The sequence below is a fragment of the Pogona vitticeps genome, chromosome 3, assembly GCF_051106095.1.
Source record: "Pogona vitticeps strain Pit_001003342236 chromosome 3, PviZW2.1, whole genome shotgun sequence".
NCBI lineage: Eukaryota > Metazoa > Chordata > Lepidosauria > Squamata > Agamidae > Pogona > Pogona vitticeps.
Window position 1 is genome coordinate 142,464,550 of NC_135785.1, and position 10,188 is coordinate 142,474,737.

Below are 10,188 nucleotides of genomic sequence, written 5' to 3' on the forward strand. Positions count from 1 at the left end.
TGTAAGAATTTTCATAAATGTCATAACTTTAGAGTACAGTTCTTGAATCCATTTAGTTCATAGATTAGTTTGTGATCCAAACAGGAGTGAATCCCCATTGCTCACACCACAGGCTGTCTATACCAGTTTTAATCCATATTCATCTGTCAACTTGATCTTATCTTATCTTCTGCCTTGTCTGAATAGAGTCTCATTTTACTAGCCCATCTCCAACCAGAAACTGAACTCAAGTAATAGTTAAGGACTTGTGTGGCCTCTCTGACATTAAATGAAAAGAAGAAACAGGACAGTCATGTAGGTGATTTCCCAACCCCACATAATTGAAGAACTTTTTGCAACTATTTGGTGTAGATGTTGAACAACATGGGATACAATATAGGGAGCCCTTTGGGACACTATCCAGCCAAATCTACATTGTATGTATGTTCACCAGCATTTTTAAAAGGTATCTTTATCAGATGGTACAGAGTAGGAATTGTTTCCGGTAAATGAGGACAGTCACAGCATATGCTTCATGTTTCTCTCAGTATTTGTGACAATGTTCACAAGACTAGGTTTCAGATGGCTCTCTATTGCCAAGAGTCACATCATGGTGAAAACAGAGATTAGCTGAGTCTATGCAAAGATGGTACAAGGCAGACGTTCAAATTAGAAAACTGACTAGAAATAAGGCACTACTTTATTTTAATCAGTGAGCACAAAGTAATTATTTATTCAGGCCAAATGAACTGACAAGAAATTGTGCAATATACAGGCTGTTACTTTGAAGGATATTTTGGATATTTTACAGCATGAACAGGTGGCAATGATCAAAAGATTTGACCCTTTCCCCCTGTGCTCATATTCCATAGTAACTGAGTTACTTTTCTTGATCTTTTGAAACATCACAGTTTTTCAGATGATATGGAATATGTAAGAAACTGGACTGTGGCTTCTCCTCAGCTTGCTTGCATACTCGATTTATTTATTTATTTATTTGACTACTCCTTTCCTGAATAAGTCTTTCACTGATGAATAAGAGATGGACAGAGTATTAAAGACAATAACCCTTCTGTGGATAAACAGTCTTTTGAAAATCCACTGAATAACCTGAACACCTTAATAAGAAGCACAGACTGCCAGGTCGTTTGCTGACACTTGCACACAGTGTTTGAAAATCAGCCAGATCTGACAGGTGTGAAATTTCTGACTTCTGCCACACACATGATAATTCCAGGCTGAATACATTAAGCAGTCTGGTTATATTTAGAGAGATTCTGGAAATATGAAATACAACACAATGGAGGGAACACTGTATTATTATATATGATGCTAAGCTAGAAACAATGGTCAGGATTCTGAATATAATTTACATTTGTGTAAGGCAAACTGTGTAAGTCTTAACAGCAAATTGCCTATCACTAGGAAGGTGTTGGTTGCATTCCTGGCTGCATACACAGCAACACATCTGGCATAATGTTGAGTGGCAATTTTCCTCTCAAACTTGCACTGTTCCCTTATGCAACTATAACCTGTCAATCAGATTTGGGCTAATGTACTTTTCTCTATGAGAGAAATATAAAAATGTCAATGAGCAGTGTTGTGTGCACTTAAGAAATCTAAGATATTCCATATTCTGTATAAGGACCTGCTGAGTATGATAAAATCAAAACAATTGTTAGAATTAAATTTACAGTACTTTTAATGTTCTCATGTTAGTAGTTTATTTGGATCTTCTAATTATGGGAAGAGAGCCAATGTGGTAAAGTGGATGTTGTGTCAGACTAGCTCTCAGGAGATTTGGGGTCACATCCTTGTTTGGCCATATAAACTCAAAGAGGTGAGCCAAAGGCAAATCACTCCTTGAATATTTCACACATCTCAAAAACTTATTAGTTTCATCCATGTCAGAAGCAACCTGTAAGCACATAACACATCAAATCACAACAAAGGACCATCAGCACTGAAAGTCTGTCAGGTTGCTTCTGAAAAGAAGCATGGAAAGAATGAGTGCCTAAGAGATTTACAACTTTATTTCCAAAAAAGACTGTCTAAAACAACAATATAATTGACTGTCTCAGTCTGGATACAGCACCAAGAGGAGTACAGTAGCATATCACCTGGCAAAATGACTGATGACCTCCCCCTCCCCCTTGACAACTCCCCACCTTTTACCTCCCCCCCAGCCCTTGACCCCAGGGCTGAAGTTCCACACCTAAGTCCCAGCCTCCAGGGTTGAGCAGGGGCATGCGCCTCTCTCTAAGGAGATGTGAGGTCACTGCTGACCTATAAGTAGAGGTTTCAGGCCCCAGGATCCCCGTGACCCATCTGACACCTCTGAATTGGTCCCTTGATACTATGAGCTGTCCTGTCCCTTGCAGACCAACAGGAAGAGGTTTAATGCCCTGTTCTGAAAGAGGCAGTTATTGAGGCTTGCCCAGGCAAGCCTGTAGGAGAGTGTGGGTGGATGAAGCACTTTGTGGGGCCAGAGGAAGAGGTTTGACATCCAGTTGTGAAATAGGCGGTTGTTAGGGCTTGCTACCCTACAACATAAAACCAGACTTTCGTAAGTCCTGGAATGATACAGCAGCCAGACGTGGTCTGATGTCGAGTATGTTTGTTTACACAAAATAAAACTAGATTTTCAGAAGTCATTTGAATGAAGTCTTAAAATCAGTTTTATGTCATGTAAACAATCACACTTGACATCATACCACTCTTGGGTTTTGTTGTCATTCCAGGCTGGCTTTGTTGTGGCTTTAAGTTCATGATTTGGCTTTGCTGTAAATATGAATACATCGCTTGCAGTCAAATGTTTTCTTCTTACAGCTTCAGAGGCTTCAGCCAGCAACCCCATTCTTGATGCGGTATCTAACAGACAAAGAGGACTAGAAAACCACACAGGCCCATGGTGTCCTCGGGGATGCAGGTTGCTCAGAACCATCATCTTCTCTCCTCAGAGGGGGTCTGGTTGTGCAAAGCATTTCAGCTGCCCACATTCTCCCATTGGCTTACCTGGGCAAACCCCAATGACCGCCTATGTCAAAACAGGGCGTCAAGCCTCTTCTTCTTGGTCTGCATGGCACAGGGTGGCCGTGTAATGTCAAAGGACCAATTAAGAGGCATCAGACAGGTTGCAAGGATCCTGAGGGCCTGAAACCTCCACCCATAGTCAGCAGTGACTTCACATCACCTTAGGAGAGACATATGCCCACCACCTTTCCCTGGAAACTGGGTCCTGTAATGGGATGTCTGCTCAGGGCTTAAGGGCTAGAGGGGAGATGAAGGGGGGGATGTCATCAGGCATTTTGACAGGTGCTATGCTACCCTACTACTACCGAGCATAGTTCAAACAGAAATACAGCAGTAAAACTCCCTATCACAACCTCCAGCTCCAATCACTGGACAATTTACTCAGATAATTTGATTTCATCCAAGTGATTCCATTTTAAATCACAGCTCTACAGCTATTTCATGCACCCACTAACCTAAGAGATCTAATCTCAGAGGTTCAGGTGGTTCTTCAGATAAAATGGTCTCAAAATATTTAGGTCTTTAATGTGATTTCCAGTACATGGGCCTAGTAGGCATCCTTCAGTCTCGAGAAACTATAGTAATGTGCTCTGTATGGAGGTCTTGGAACAGCATCTAGTGTGCCTGAGAAGGCCAATTCGAGAGTGGCAATCCCTTCCACACTGAAGACAACTACAATCTGTCCCCTGTCTAGCTCCCTGGTTTCGGGACTGCTTCCTTGCCTCAGCCAACTGTACAAGTGTTTCTTCAAATTGGGAGAGGCCATGATGCACCACCTGCCTCCAGGCTGAATGCTCAGATGTCAAGGTTTTCCATCTGTTGAGGACTATTCCTAAGGCCTTTAGATCCCGCTTGCAGATCTCCTTGTATTGCAGCTGTGGTCTCCCTCTGGGGCGATTTCCCTGCACTAATTCTCCATACAGGAGATCTTTTGGAATCCGACCATCAGCCATTCTCACTACATGCCCAAACCAACGTAGACGGTGCTGTTTCAGTAATGTATACATGCTAAAAATTCCAGTTCATTCTAGGACTAGTCTATTTGGAACTTTGTCCTGCCAGGTGATACAAAAAATGCACCAGAGACAACACATATGGAACGTGTTCAGCTTCCTCTCCTGCTGTGCACAAAGGGTCCAGGACTCACTGCAGTACAGGAGTGGGCTCAAGACACAGGCTCCATAGACCTGGATTTTGGTCTATGCCATCAGCTTCTTATTGAGCCATACTCTCTTTGTGAGTCTAGAGAACATGGTAGCTGCTTTCCCAATGCGTTTATCCAGTTCGACATCTAGGGAGAGAGTGTCAGAGGTTGTTGAGCCAAGGTACACAAAGTCATGAACAATTTCCAATTCTTGTGTGGAGATAGTAATAGAGGAAGGTGAATCCACACCCTGGCCCATGACTTCAGGCTGATCATTAGTCCAATGTCTTGGCAGGCCTTGCTAAAATGATTCATGTGTTGTTGGAGGTCTTCAGCAGAGTGGGCAACAATGGCTGCATCATTGGCGAAGAGGAAGTCCCCATGCATTTCAGTTGGACTTTGGTCTTTGCTCTCAATCTAGAGAAATTAAAGAGCTTTCCATCTGATATAGTCCGGAGATAGACACCTTCTGTTGCAGTTCCAAAGGCATGCTTCAGCATGACAGCAAAAAAGATCCCAAAGAGAGTTGGCACAAGAACACAGCCCTGTTTCACTCCACTTTGAATGTCAAAGGGATCTGATGTTAAGCCACCAAAAAACTACAATGCCCTTCATTTCCTCATGACAGGACCTGATGATGTTAAGGAGTTGAGGTGGACATCCAATCTTGGGAAGTATTTTAAAAAGGCCATCCCTGCTAATCAAATCAAAGGCCTTTGTGAGATCTATGAAGGCCACATTTCTCTCTCTACATTTCTCCTGCAACTGAGGGAAAATACCATGTCGGTGGTGGATCTATTAGCTCGAAATCCACACTGTGATTCTGGATAGACTCTGTCTGCAAGCACCTGGAGTCTCTTCAGCACAACACAGGCCAGCAGCTTCCCTACAACGCTGAGAAATGAGATGCCACAGTAGTTATTACAGTTGCCCCTGTCTCCTTTGTTCTTGCACAATGTGATGATGTTTTCATCCTTCATATCCTGTGGTACCCCACCTTCCCTCCAGCAAATTCAAAAGACTTCAAAAAGCTCGGTGGTGATGATCTCGTTACAGCACTTCAACACTTCAACTGGGATGTTATCCTTCCCAGGTGCCTTGCCAGAGGCAAGGGAATCCAAAGCCGCTTTTATTTCTGTTAAAGTTGGTTTGCTATCCAACTCTTCCAAGACAGGCAGACACTCAGTGTTATTTAATGCCTCTTTGGTTACTACATTCTCTCTGGAATATAGCTCAGAGTAGTGCTGCACCCATGTTCCATCTGCTGTGCTCAGTCCTGGATGATCATGCCTGTAGCAGACTTCAAGGGAGCCGATTTCTTCTGTATTGGACCTAAAGCCTGCTTGATGCTGTCATACATTCCTTTGATGTTACCTGTGCCTGCTGCTATCTGTATCTGAGAGCAGAGCTGAAACCAATAATCGTTGGAACATCTCCTGGCAGCCTGTTGGACTTGGCTACGAGCAGCTCAAAGAGCCTGCAAGTTGTACTCTCTAGGACAGGCTTTGTATGCTGCTAAAGCTCTCCTCTTATCCTTAATGGTGGGCATCAGCTCCTCTGATTGGGCTTTGAACCAGTCTGCCATCTTTTTGGTCTTCTTGCCAAATGTGGACAAGGCGGTGTTATAAACAGTGTTCTTGAAATTTTTCATCATTCAGGTACATTTGCCTCAGCCAGGCCTGGAAGGTTTCCTGAAGTGCTTGGGCAAATTCCTCCACTTTTCTTCGATTGTGAATCTTGTTGATGTCAATACGTGATCTTCCTTCCTTTTTCATGTGATACAATCTCTTTGTTCAGTTTTTCTCTGCTACACACCAGGGAGTGATCAGTATCACAATCAGGACTCTGGTAACTGTGTATGATCATAATACTAGGAAGGCTAGAACGTCTAGTAAGGATCAAATCGAGCTGATGCCAAAGCTTTGATCTTGGATGTCTCCAGGAAACTCTGTGTTGAGGCTTCATATTAAGAATGTGTTGCTGACACAAAGACCATAATAACAGCAAAACTCCAGCAAGCATTGGCCATTTTCATTCATCTTCCCAATGCCAAAACGGCCTAGATGGGTGGGCCAAGAGTTGTGATCAGCAACAACTCTAGTGTTAAAGTCTCCGAGAATGAACAGCGGTTCTGTCTCAGGGACTTTTTTGGTAGTAGCTGCCAGATTGTCATAGAATTTTGCTTTGACTTCTGTTGTGGACGACAGTGTTGGTGCATATGCACTAATGAGGGTGACTGGTCCTGTTGATGAGTGGAGCTGCAGAGACAGGATTCTTTCACTCCCCACAGTAGGTGGAACAATGGATCTCAGCAGAGTATTTCTGACTGCAAAGGCAACACCATGTTCTCAGGTCTCATTCAATGGTTTTCCCTGCCAGAAGAATGAGAAGGTTTTTTTTTCTTTGACAGATCCCATGTCTGGCAATCTCCTCTCTTGCAGGGCAACAATGTCTATCTGCAGTCTACTCAGTTCCATGTCGATGACAGCTGCCTTGCACATGTCATCTACAGTTGTGTTCAAAATTATTCAACCCCCAATGCTGTAAAGGGGTTTAGGGACTATAGTGTACATTGGGAATTGTATTCAGAATGAAATCCTACAAGGACGTTTTAAAGAACCAAATGCAACTAAAATAACATCAATTGTTTATGTAATACAGTAGTAAATGTTTCTTTTGTGGTTTCTTCATTGCCACAATTATTCAACCCCTTAAAGACTACCACTCTGAAGAAGAGAGGTTCATTCAGGTGTTTTCGATCAGGTATTGAAAACACCTGTGGATGTCACCGAGCACCAATCAAGCATAATAAGCACCAATTAGGCAGCTTTAAAAGGACTGTGATACTCAGCTCCTTCTAGACATTTACTGGTGTGGTTACAAACATGGTGAAGTCAAGAGAATGGTCCAGGAAGACAAGAGAAGAGGTGATTTGTCTTCACAGGAAGGGCAATGGCTATAAGAAGATTGCAAAGAAGTTAAACATACCAAGAGACACCATAGGAAGCATCATTCGCAAATTCAAGGCAAAGGGCACTGTTGAAATGCTACCTGGTCGTGGAAGAAAGAAGATGCTGACTTCGACTGCTGTGCGCTACCTAAAGCGTAGAGTGGTGAAAAGTCCCTGTGTGACTGCTGAGGAACTGAAAAAAGATTTGTCAGATGTGGGTATAGAAGTTTCAGCTCAGACAATAAGGCGCACACTGCGTAATGAAGGTCTCCATGCCAGAACCCCTTGCTGTCTCCCAAGAATAAGAAGAGTCGACTGCAGTATGCCAAAAGTCATGTGGGCAAACCACAAAAGTTGTGGGATAGTGTTCTGTGGACTGATGAAACAAAATTAGAACTGTTTGGGCCCGTGGATCAACGCTATGTTTGGAGGAGGAAAAACAAGGCATATGACGAAAAGAACACCTTGCCTACTGTGAAGCATGGCGGAGGGTCAATAATGCTTTGGGGCTGTTTTGCTTCTGCAGGTACAGGGAAGCTTCAGCGTGTACAAGGTACCATGAATTCTCTTCAGTACCAGGAGATATTGGATGAAAATGTGATGCAGTCCGTCACACACCTGAGGCTTGGGAGACGTTGGACCTTTCAACAGGACAATGATCCCAAGCATACCTCCAAGTCCACTAGAGCATGGTTGCAGAGGAAAGGCTGGAACATTTTGGAGTGGCCATCGCAGTCACCAGACTTAAATCCGATTGAGAACCTCTGGTGGGACTTAAAGAAAGCAGTTGCAGTGCGCAAGCCTAAGAATTTGACTGAACTGGAGGCTTTTGCCCATGAAGAATGGGCGAAGATACCCGTAGATCGCTGCAAGACACTTGTGTCAAGCTATGCTTCACATTTAAAAGCTGTTATAACTGTAAAAGGATGTTGTACTAAGTACTAAGATTGAATGTCACTTGGGGGTTGAATAAAAACTAATAATGATGTGAGCACAGAAAAGACATTTGTGGTTATTTCATTATAAACTTAAGGTTATATTTCTCTGACCTACAAGTGCCTCTTTCATGTAAATGTAAGCAAGATGACTGAATTATCAAAATCAATGTCAAAATGGCCAAAACATTCAATTTCAGTGGGGGTTGAATAATTTTGAACACAACTGTATTTCCTGCAGGTTGTCAGAAAAGCCAGGGGTCATTGTCTGAACATTCCAGGTGCCCAACTTTAGGGCAGAAGTTTTCTTCTGATTGTTGCATGGTGCAGAATTATCGATCTGCTTGTCGGCTTTCACCCTACCTAGTGAGGTGCAGTGACCTCTCCCATCATCAGAACTAGCCCCTGGTGTCATGCTCTACGCCAGTCAAGCAAAGACTTATAACCAGTAACTGCTACTTCCCGTGTTATTTTGACAGTGTATGCAAAGCTGGAGTGTCCTCTCCAGAGCATGAAGCCTGGGTAAAATAATATGGAGGATAGGCTGTTACCCAAGCAGCAAATCCGCCCTCTCCACGTTGCTGAAATAGTCCAATGGAAAGGCAAGAACCAATACAACTGGTTCCAGTGACGTCACAGTAGTTGCCAGAATGACACGAACTGCCTCCAGGACTCCGGCTCTGGATTTTGCCTCAGGGTTATCTCTGGAAGCCTTTTCCATCATATAGCCACAAGGCAGTGGAGGTTTGAAATTGGAGTTTTCTCCTTCCATGGCTGATGAGCCTCACCTACCCACCCTGCTCCCTAATAGTGCAGAAGTATGATCCTACTCCTAAAACATTCCTGCCCCCCAGGTGTATGCAATGCTACTTGGCTTTCCTATTCACCAGATTAGAGTCAAAAATAGAACCAGAGAATTTCGCATGCCAATAGGTGCGCGCTTCTGCTGGCACTAATTTGAAGCCAAAACCCCACCCCTTCAGACCATGAGGAAAGGGGCTTAGAGCTTCTGCTGGCACTAATTTAAAGCCAAAACCCCATCCCCCTCAGACCATGAGATCAGGGAGTATAAAGTTCAGCCTAGCTAAAAAGATCTCACCAAATAAAATGTCCCCCAAGCACAGTTCCCTCCTGCCTGAGTTTCCTCTTCAGGAAAGGGGCTAAGGACTTAGAAGGGGCTTAGTTCTAAGCACATGGGCCACAGATGCTGAATTTTATCATAGCTTGTATAGATCAATATAGATTGTGCATATTCTCATAGAACATAGTGTGAATTTAATTGATCGTTGCAACCAGAGTAGACCCACTGAATCCATGAGATTTACAGAAATATTGACACAGCATTTAGTCGTTGATTTATGAGAATCATTTTGGTGGCAAATAGCAATTGGATTTAGGCTAAGGATATATACACAAATTGTGTATTGTTGCTTACATATTATATAAGTTTGCATACTATGCAAATTAAGCATATTAATTGTTATTCTGTTTTTCTATGAACAAGTTTCAGATTTGGCATAATTTATATAATAATCAATGATTTGAGAGAGGCAGTATAGTGTAAACAATTAGGGTGCTCAACTGGGAACAGGGAGATTGAAGTTCAGATTCCTTTTTAGTCACAAAGCTTCCTTGATGTCCTTGTGTCTAATAGTAACTGTCAATGAAACTAACCTTTCTGTTTTCAGGATAAAATGGAGAAGAGGGCAAATACCCTGTTGCAGAGGGAAGAAGGGAGGCAGTCAGTCAGTCAGTCAGTCAGGCTTTTGCCACACAGAGAAGGTTCTGGAGATATTTCCATGAGATAGCTGTCATTTTCTGCAATTAGCTTTTATCTGATGGCAAAAAATTCCCTACAGAACCATGAGAATATTATTGGAGTGCCCCCTGAGTGGCATGCTGTCATCTGATTTGCAGGAAAAAAATAAAGGGGAGAGTGAGTGGCCGCTGACCATGTGGGCTAGGCTCTTCTGGGAGTTGTAATCCAAGAAAATAACTTTACCTGTTTCTATTTCTTAAAAATTATTGATACACCAATCTTCTGTGTACATTCACTGACGTGCAATATCTCTTTAATTTTAGAGGAAAAATACCTTTGTAAGCAGTTCAAAGATCCACAGCATACCTGAAAGGCAAATACATGTAGA